The sequence below is a fragment of the Alligator mississippiensis genome, chromosome 4, assembly GCF_030867095.1.
Source record: "Alligator mississippiensis isolate rAllMis1 chromosome 4, rAllMis1, whole genome shotgun sequence".
NCBI lineage: Eukaryota > Metazoa > Chordata > Crocodylia > Alligatoridae > Alligator > Alligator mississippiensis.
This window is the reverse complement of record NC_081827.1, coordinates 150,866,439-150,876,234: the sequence shown is the minus strand read 5'-3', so window position 1 is coordinate 150,876,234 and position 9,796 is coordinate 150,866,439. Positions and strand designations below refer to the sequence as shown.

At 50.0% G+C, this 9,796-nt stretch overlaps 1 pseudogene; it reads left to right on the top strand.

Annotated features, from left to right (window-relative positions):
- Nucleotides 1–1,664: 1,664 nt before the first annotated feature.
- The window catches only part of LOC132250072 (scavenger receptor cysteine-rich type 1 protein M130-like), a 28,521-nt pseudogene continuing 20,389 nt past the window's right edge, over nucleotides 1,665–9,796 (top strand).

The following is a 9,796-nucleotide window of genomic DNA, read 5'->3' as shown; positions in this document are numbered from 1 at the left end:
AACTTGTGGCTGCCTATAAAGTTATTAGGGGAGGTCTATGGGGAATAAGGGAAGCACTGTTTACTAAGTTGCCCCAGGGAGTGACTAGTAATAACAGGTGTAAACTAGTTGAGAGTGGATTTAAGTTAGATATTAGGAAGACATTTTTCACAGTAAGGGTGACCAGGATCTGGAATGGGCTTCCAAGAGAGGTGGTGCTATCACCTAGCTTGGTGGTCTTCAAGAGGAAGCTAGATAGTCACCTGGCTGGGGTCATCTGACCTTGTTCCTCTTTCCTGCCAGGGGCAGGGGGTCGGACACGATGATCCACTGTGGTCCCTTCTGACTCTACAATCTGAATCTATGAATCTATTTATATTTAAAAGCACTTTCCTGTGGCAGAGTTAAATAGTTTCCTCTGCCCTAATAGCATGGCATGTGTAGATGGTGATGTTTCACTGTGTAGCTAATTAGCTGAACAAGAAACAACTTGTGTAGACATGCCCACAGAAACCTGAACACTGTGTTCAACTATGCCATTGCTCTCATCAACCAAATTAAATCTGCAGATGTTTCGGGGGATCCTCCTTCATTGCCCTCTCTTCTCTCTCTTCCTACTTCCTCTCATTTGGACCTCGCATCCCGCTGCTCCGCTTCTCTCTCAGAGCTTCAACCCTTGTATGGTAACGGCTCCAGAAGCGGTGCTCTCTGTTTTTTTCCCTCCCGTCCATGCTCGCTCCAACACAGCCACCAAGGGTAAATAGGGCCTAGAGCTGCATCAAAGAGTGGGAAGCATATACCAAAGCCAGAGAAAGATCTAGAAAGAGTCCATGACACAGTCCAGGTTCAGGATCCTGGGGTCAAATGTGAAATACCAATCTGGGCAGCAATCCACAGGGAAAAGTCCAAAAGCAGAGTTAAACCAGGTTCAGGAGCTAGGAAACAGAAATGCAGGGAAATCCAAAGCTGCAGTCCAGAAATAAGCTGAAAAGCAGGGTTAGAAAGCAGACCTATTTGTCCACCTTTAAAATGTGTGCACAGCCCACCAAGTCTCTCATTGGCCTCCCTTAGTCGGTGAGGCTACAGAAAAAGGGGACAACTGAGTTCTTGGGACAAATCATGAAAAAACAGGGCGGGGAGTGCCAGGCAGAGGGTCAAAACAGTTAGTAACCAGGAGGTTTGCCCCAGCATACAGACCCATGGCCCCAGCTGGTGCTACATGGATAGCTGGCGCTCCCAGCAGCCAACCCATATACCTGTCGCTCCTACCTTAGGGCAGATTTTATTAGCTGTGGTTTGCTGCAGGTGTGGCTGCTGTGGAACTTGGCTCAGGCTGGCCTGCCTGCTCGGAGTCCCTGACAGCACTGGGCCCACACTGCTCTGCCTCATCAGCACCCCCGACAATGAGCTCTTAAACAAAGACCTCTCAGGGAGGGGCGTCCAGGCCTAAACTAGCACTTTGAATAGCCTTTGTTGACAATCTAGGTCATCAAGCCCGTCTGGTTGGAGGGCCTGGAACCTGTGTAGGACGTGTTGAGATAAAACAGGGAGACACCTGGGGAAGCATCTGTGATTCCCACTTTGATCTCAAGGCTGCCAGTGTCCTCTGCACTCAGTTTCCTTTATTGCCCCAGGACACCATACGTGGATCAATCGTGTTTGCATGGAAATGATGTTGGTGTCATATGCTCAAGTAAGTATTCAATACCATGTCTAAAATACTATGTATGTGTGCTCTAGATGAGGATGTGTCACTAAAAAGCTATAAAATCAACTAACTGCCTTGCAGGAAAACTTGGAGGGAGGTGGAGAGGGAGGGCACTGCATGTCAGCTGCTTCACAGAAAATACTTGTTTACACACAGTTACTTGATGATAAAGGGTAACGGGTGATAGTTCACATCTTGTTCACTGTGGTCTTGTCCCTCATTAGGCTTCATAATAACAAAGGTTATATTCTGACTCATGGGCAGGTACTGTGCAGCTGCTGATGTATTCTAAAAATACACCTCCTTTTACAGGGTGCTACATGGGGCTCTTGCCCGCAACCTAACTGTGAAGGGAATAATGACTGGGATCAGCTCATGGTAAACCTAAAACAATCCAAGACAAGGAGGAAGGAATCAACTTCCCATTCCCTTCTGTACATGCTTGGTGTAGACTGGCACATGGGCTATTCATCTCCTCTCCTCTGGTGAATGGCAGCACACGGTGCTCGGGGAGAGTGGAGGTCCTGGTGCTCAGTGCCTGGGGCACCCTCTGCGACTCGCGCTGGGATTTATCCGATGCCCACGTTCTCTGTCGTCAGCTCGACTGCGGAGTCGCTGTGTCCGCTCCACGAGGAGGGCATTTTGGGAAGGGAACTGGCACTGTCTGGAAAGACACATTTCACTGTAATGGGACTGAACTCCATCTGTGGCACTGCCCTGTTACCAGGCTGGGGGCCTCTCCGTGTTCACAGGACAGTGATGCTGGCGTGATTTGCTCAGGTAAGTGCAGGGACGATACAGAGTTAGTTACACCTACTCCTCATGGTGAGGTACTCAGGGGACTCTCAAGCCTCTGCCAGGGAAGGGTGAAGTCGACCCAAACTGAAGGATTGTTTAGCTAGAATATAGTTATTATCTGGGAAACTCCTAGATCCTCAGAAGGAACCTCAGAAACTTTTCCTACTGCTTGGAGACCAATTCCCCATGAAGGAGACTAAGACTGAACAAGATGAAAAGGAGCGCTTGCCTCTCACTTTGCACAGCAGGTTGCTCAGTTCTCAAGGTCACTCTAGGTTGAGGAAGGAAAAGTCAAGTCTGTGGCCTGGATCTGGGTGGCAGTGGACTCCATTTCCCAGCAGCCCCTGCCCATGTGGCTGGGGCTGGTTTCCATGGATAGTTCACATATTGTGATAGCACAGGGCCAGGGTTTCCATGCAGACCACCCCCAGCAGTGCTGGCAGGGCAGGTGGAGGGGCAGGGAGCTGCTCCAGGACCAGGTTGGGATCTTGCAGGGGTGGCAGCGTGGTCTGGAGCCAGGGCAGCAGTCCAATCTGCAGCCTGCATGCTTCACCCTGGCTCTGGACCGGGCTGTCACCGCTGCAAGGATGCAGGGCAGAGCCACGATCTGCTGCTTGCACACCCCTGCCTGGAGCGTGCAGGCTACAGGTTGTGGCTCTGCCCCAGCTCCAGACCATGCTGTCACCACTGCAAGATCCCAGCCCAGTCCCGGGGCATCTCCACACCCTGCTGTGCTGCTGGAGCCGGTCTCAATGGAAACCCTGGCCCCCCACTAGCACAGCGCAGCTCCTGCCAGGGATTCGCTAGAAACCAGCCACAGCCGCGCAGGCAGGGGGTGCTGGAAAATGTAGTCCAGCTGCTGGCCAGATCCACCATTTTGCCCACTCCTGCACTAGCTGCTGAGCTGCTGCATCCTCCATCCCGTTGCACCCCTCACAGGAGCAGGCACCCAGGGCAGTTGTGACACAAGTGAAACAAGATTTCAGGATTTCCTTTCATTCCTGATCAGCACCAGACCTGAGCTGTTTACATTTCTTATAGAAAAAGCATCTGTGAACCCCAGTAACATCCACTGGTCTCTGGAGAGAGTCTCGTACTGGGGTAGAGACACCAGCTTAAGTCTCAGCTCTGCTTGCACTGGACTAGGGTCTTCCCTTTCCCAGAGAGTGCTTTAATCTTTGGCTTGGGGAGTCAGTCTCTCCTCCTTGAACAGCTATACTCTACAAGAATAAATATTATAAATTCACAGGTAACCAGACCCAGTGGTTTCTTTGAAAAATATTTCTTTCTGAAAAAAAAATGGTGTTCTGATGGAAAACAAAACAAAAAAAACCAACAACAACTCCTTGACAAAGTTCTGGCCAGATCTGCCTCTAGTGTCTGCTGTTTCCCAGTTACAGCCTCACCTACCTGGGGAATCTAGGTGGGCTGCTCTTATTTCAGTCTGTGGATCCCACACGTGTGTGTCATTTCTCAAAACACTTCCAGAGCAAGCACTCCCACGGCTGGGATCTTTCCACTCCACAGCTTGGACTTGTCCTTAGAGTGGGCCAGTAGCTTCCTAGGGAGGCATTTTTCATTTGTTTGTTTGAGGCAGGGGCCAGAATGCAAAGGCATAATGATGATGCCAGGCACTCAGGGCAACTGCCACAGAGAAGGACAGGAGTGTCTTCAGGTTGCAACTAATGTGATTTGTGCCACCACTGCAAAGCTCTTTCTTGTTCAAGGCCCTCCTCACAGGTCTGCAAGCAGGGCGGCTGCTTTGCTTTCCCCACCCTAGTTACATCGCTGCTAGGAGGAGGGATCAGACAATGGCATCTTACTAAAGAAGGAATGTAGAGATTTCCCCTCCAAATTCTCAAATAACTTAATTAAAAAATAGCTAAATGTGGGGGGAAATAAAAGGATAGGGACAGAGCTATTTCAGGCTGGATAAATGATCGGTTTTTCTTTCCTGAAACAGGAACAAAACATACGGTACCTATACATGTACTCCAAGGTGGAGGGTAGGAGGGGCATTTTAATTAGAACAGCTCTTGGGAGCCAGTCTAAATTAAAATGCTACGGTGTCTCATGTATTCAGCATCCCACACTTCCAAACTGCAGCAGGAGTGCTTTAACTTAAACTCAATTGATGAGTTTAGTTAAAGCCCCCACTGCCATTTTGAAACACAGGATGCTGAATACATGAGATGCTGCAGTGTGCTAGAGCGATCTAGTTTGAACCCTCCAGCAGACTTGCTTAATCGAGTCTGCTCCAACTCATTGATTTGTTCTTTTTTCATATCACCATATTTTCCCATCCACATGCAGGAGATGGACCACTGCTGAAGTATCTGATGCTCTGCAGGACAGGGGAACTGTGCTCCCAGCATCTCTGCCTGCTGTATATGCTGTAGGGAGCAGGGGAGCAGATGCAGATATTTATTAGAGAGGAAACTTCTCCCCAGGCACTTCCTGTCTCCTCCCCTGTTTGATATAGTGCAATGGAGAAAGGGCTTGGACCATCCTTTCTTCATACTCAGATACACTCAAGCCATAAGTGATACTGAAATGTAGGGATGCTGTACCCAGGCCCTGAGATCACACCCCTATAGACACCTGCCTGAGGCTTTTCAGCAGCTGCTGGATAGGTTTTGAATGAAGTCCAGGACAGCAGAGAGTGAGAGGCTGCTCTTACAGCTGAGGAAGGACAGTGCTACTTTACACAGTAGGCTTTGCCTCTCCCCAGCCCAAATACACGCTGTGTTGCGTTGGCTAAGTTTCTTCCCTGGGGTTGCCCCTAGTGGAGTGTCCTTGTGTTTGCTGAGGACAGATCCATGCAGGCGCTACTGCAGGGGAGAGTCTTGGGGTAAGCAGTGTCAGAGCTGTTGACCTCATTAGATGTTTTTCTAGCCCTCACCAGACTTTCCCTGCCACTGGCATACTGCCCCTCACTCCCTTGCTCTGAAGCTCTGCTTAGCATGGGTGCCTGCGGTGTGCTCAAGAAACAGTGCTCCGGCCCCCAGGAACAGCTGTTACTTGTTCAGATAAGGCTCCGTGACAGAGGCAAGTCCTTGCATTATTGCAGTGCACTGACTGCCCTTTCCCATGGATCCAATTATTTAGACACTTAAGGCATTTATACATTTGCTTGGGTTGGGGGGTCACCTCAATTAGACTGGCTCTGAGAGCTTCTCTAATTAAAGCACCGAAAGCATCTCATGTATCAGTGCCCCTGCCCTTCAAAATGGCAGCAGGAATGCTTTATCTAAAGCTTATTGAATGAGGTTTAGATAAAGTGCCCTTCCACCATTTTGAAGCATGGGGACACTGATATACAAGATGCAGAAGGCTGCTGGAGCGCGGTAATTACCACACTCCACCAGACTCAATTAATCAAATCTGCTCAGATGCACTGTAATTACAGTGTGTCAGAGCAGCCTTCCTGCTCATCTAGAGGCACCTGGCTGTACTTCCCTGAGTCTAGCGTGGTAGATAATATATCCTGGGGTTTTCAGTGCATTTCCCATCTCTCCTGGGCCCAGGTGACTCTGAATCCCTCAGACTGCTGAATGGAGAGAGCCGGTGCGATGGGCGAGTCGAGATTTCCCTCGGTGGTGCGTGGGGCAGAGTCCTGGATGATCAGTGGGACATAAATGATGCCAAAGTGGTATGCAGGCACCTCCAGTGTGGCGACGCCAGGAAAGCCTATAACCCCGTGAAGTCTGAACGAGGGACAGGCCTTGTTGGGCTGAGACGTGTCCAGTGCTCAGGAAATGAGTCTCGTCTGACACTCTGCAACACGAGCAACACGAGCCTGTCTGAGACAGAGCTGGCAGGAATCGCTGAGGATGTTGGAGTCGTTTGTTCAGGTGACTTGTCCTTAAAATCCTACAAACCTCTCTGCAGTAGAAATATCGCCATCCCAGAGCCTGTGCTGCTACCCCCTTGTGCTGTGAAGTTATCCAAATGCAAATAGGTATGGATCCCAGCTCTGGACCCTGCCATAAATGTACAAAGGTGTTTCAGAAACTAACGGCAATTTTGAAATAAAAATATTTTGTGCGCTGCCATCAGTATTTCCTGCTGCTCTCTATTTCCCTGCTTTGTCACAGACATACACCATGGGCACGCATTTAGCCATTAGTTTCTGAAACCCCCTCATAGTTGACATGTAGGTATTATGTACAATAGAAATCTTTAGTAAAAGGCAAAAGATTTATGCGATCTGAAGAGAAATCAGAGTATTATATACCAGAAAAAATAACAGTATTTTGCACTCCATAGATTCTGCCCAAATAGTCACATTGGCAAAGCCCCAAGAGGAGCCAGGGCTCTCACTAACAAATGCTTCTCTCTCAGGTCAGTTAAAACAAATCCCGCAATAAGACCACCTTTTGGACACAAGGGCCATGTCAGCACAAGCAAGAGCATGTTTTCAGCAGTACAAATAGTAGCAGAACAATTTTTTGCCGGTACATTGTGCCACAGTGCATGCTCCTGCTCCTCTGCTTTACAGCAGAACACACTGTTGTACTGCTCCATGTAGTGCAGGGGGCCTGGCTGGGGCACCGGGTGCCTCGGTGTGGGGGCTAGCCAGCAGACAGTGCCCCAACCAGCCAGGGAGCAGCACGTGGAGATGGGAGCAGGCAGCCCAGGGCTCCCTGCTTCCCTTCTCCATGAGCTGTTGGAGCCCGTGCACTGAGGCACCTTGCACCCCAGCCGGCCGCTCTATGGCTGTGTGCTGCGAGACAGGAGCAGGCAGCCCTGGGCTGGTGCTCCCCTTTCTCCATGTGCCTCAGCACTTGGATTCACCGATGAAGCAGCTGGAGCCCCTGTACTGAGGCACCCTGTGCCCCAGCCGCCCTTGGAGAAGGGGGCTGGGGCACAGTGTGCCTTGAGATGGGGGGACAGGCAGGGCAATGTTGGGCTCTGTGGCCCCTGCCTCCAGCCTGCCTGAGCTCCTGGCCCTCTGGCCTCATCAGTACCCTGATCCTGGCCCCTGCCCCACTCAAGGCAGCCACACATTCCCCTCAGGCACTAATGGGACCTCCAAAACCTCCCCTGTATTCCCAAACCCAAACCACTGCTTTAAATACAACAAAAGAGCGAGCCCCCTGCTTATACCACAAAACAAACCCTGTGATGACTCCCAAAATAAACCACAATGTGCTGGCTATATGAAAGAGCCTTCCAGTAACTTGGCCTCTATGCTGCCCCAGCAAGAGAGCCTTACTGGTAGCTCAGAGCAGCTTCCCAGTTCAGCCACCACTCCCCTGCAGGCTTCCTGCTTGGGATCTCCTACCTGGATGCTTACAGGCCCCCATTGCCTATTTGCTCTCAGGCACTGGCTCGTTGTGCCTCCTAAGCCCTGCCCACCTGCAGCCTCTCTCAGCTGTTCCCTTCCTGGGTCTAAGAGTTACCTGCTTTCCCAGCTAGGGCTTAGCTCATCAGTTTGCAGCCCTTACTTCTTGGTTCCCTACCTGTCTGCCTTGGTTCTTAGCTCATCAGTAGCTCGCTGGCCTCCTGGCTGCCAGTGCTAGAGCCAGTCTATACTAGGCAGTTGTCCCTTGACTGGCTGCAGGTGTCTTCCTTCCCTTGATGCACAGCTCTCTGCTGAAGTGGCAGTGATTCCTGGCTCTCTGCTCTCTCACAGCCTTTCTTCAGCTGCCTTCGGTCCTTCCTGCAGACTTCTCTCCTCCTACAGTGACAGCCCCACTCAGGCCCCCTGGCCCAGTAAGACAAAAGGCTGCCGGAGCTGTTTTCTCCAGCAATCTGTTTCCTCAATCATTTTCCATCAATATGAACAAAGCCTATGGCTTTTGTTGTAATTTTCCCCACTGATAGTAATGTCCCCAGACACTGTTGACAATTCTGATCTAAAACCTGTTTGAAAGGAAGGGCATGCTCAGAAAAACCTTATTCCTGTCACTAAATCTCACCCACTGGTGAGGTGCTATTAGGGTTGTTGTGCTGAATAAGACATGCAGGATTAGGTCCTTTTCTTACATGATGGAAATCAGGGACTCTTTAAGAGGCTCCAATATTCCCTTAATCTACAAATCTCCTGTCTTCTCTATGATTCCTAAAGCATTAGTGTTTCAGTCCATGCAGCATCAGCACTGATTTGAAGATAAACTTCTCAGTTTGCTTCACCCTTACCCATTAACATCTAGGATTTCTCCTTGCAGGAAGCAGGCAGATCAGACTGGTGAATGGGACAGGTTGCTGTGCTGGGAGAGTGGAGATTTACTACCAGGGCACCTGGGGGACTGTCTGTGATGACTCCTGGGACCCAGCAGACTCCACTGTTGTGTGCAAACAACTGGGATGTGGACACGCCGTCGAGGCAGCTGCCTCCGTTCATTACGAGGAAGGCTCAGGACAGATCTGGCTGGATGATGGGAACGGCTCTGGGAATGAATCCGAGCTCTGGGAGTGCCCTTCCAGGGGCTGGGGGCAGCACGACTGCAGACACAAGGAGGATGCAGGAGTGCTCTGCTCAGGTCTGTTCTGTGACTGCTCTTTTTGAAACTGGGTACCAAGGATATAAGAGAGGGAGACTAATATTTGAGGAGAGAGCTAATGATGCTAGGGACCACTCTGACTGTCTCAGATTCTCTTCCTCCTTTCATACCAGGGTCACTTAACCACATACATAGTCATCATGGGTGCCTGTAGACGTGCGTGGAGGCTGTTCTTATGCGCTGTTATTACAGCACATTGGAGCCGACTCGATTAATCGAATCTGCTGAAATGTGCTAATTAGCATGCCTCCAGCAGCCTCCGCATCTCGTGTCTCCGTGTCCCTGTTCTTCAAAATGGCAGCAAGAGCACTTTAACTATAGCTTGTTGAATTAGCTTTACTTAAAGCACCCCTGCTACCATTTTGAAGTTCAGGGACACTGATACATGAGATGCTGTGGGCATTTTCATTTTAGACTGGTTCCTAAGATCTGCTAAAATTAAAGTGCCCCAGCCCCACCCTGGAGCCTATAAAAAATGACCAATAGTGTTATTCATCCGTTCCTACTGGCAGGTCTGGGAGAAATCTTGGCTTTCTCTAGTGTTAGAAAGAGCAGTATCGCATGTAAATGTTAGGAAATGGCCACTTTCCACGTGTGAACCTTGTAATTCTAATTTCCTGGCACTGCCGCAAAAGACTCACTGATCCTTGGAGCTCTTCTCTGCAGCACATATACATCTGAGTGCACAGGACTGTCAGACCTCATCATAATGGTGTTACTCATTAGTTCCTACCTGGGGTGTGGGAGAAATCATTGGCCTTCCCTACTGTTAGAAACGGCACTGACCTGGTAATCTGCTTAG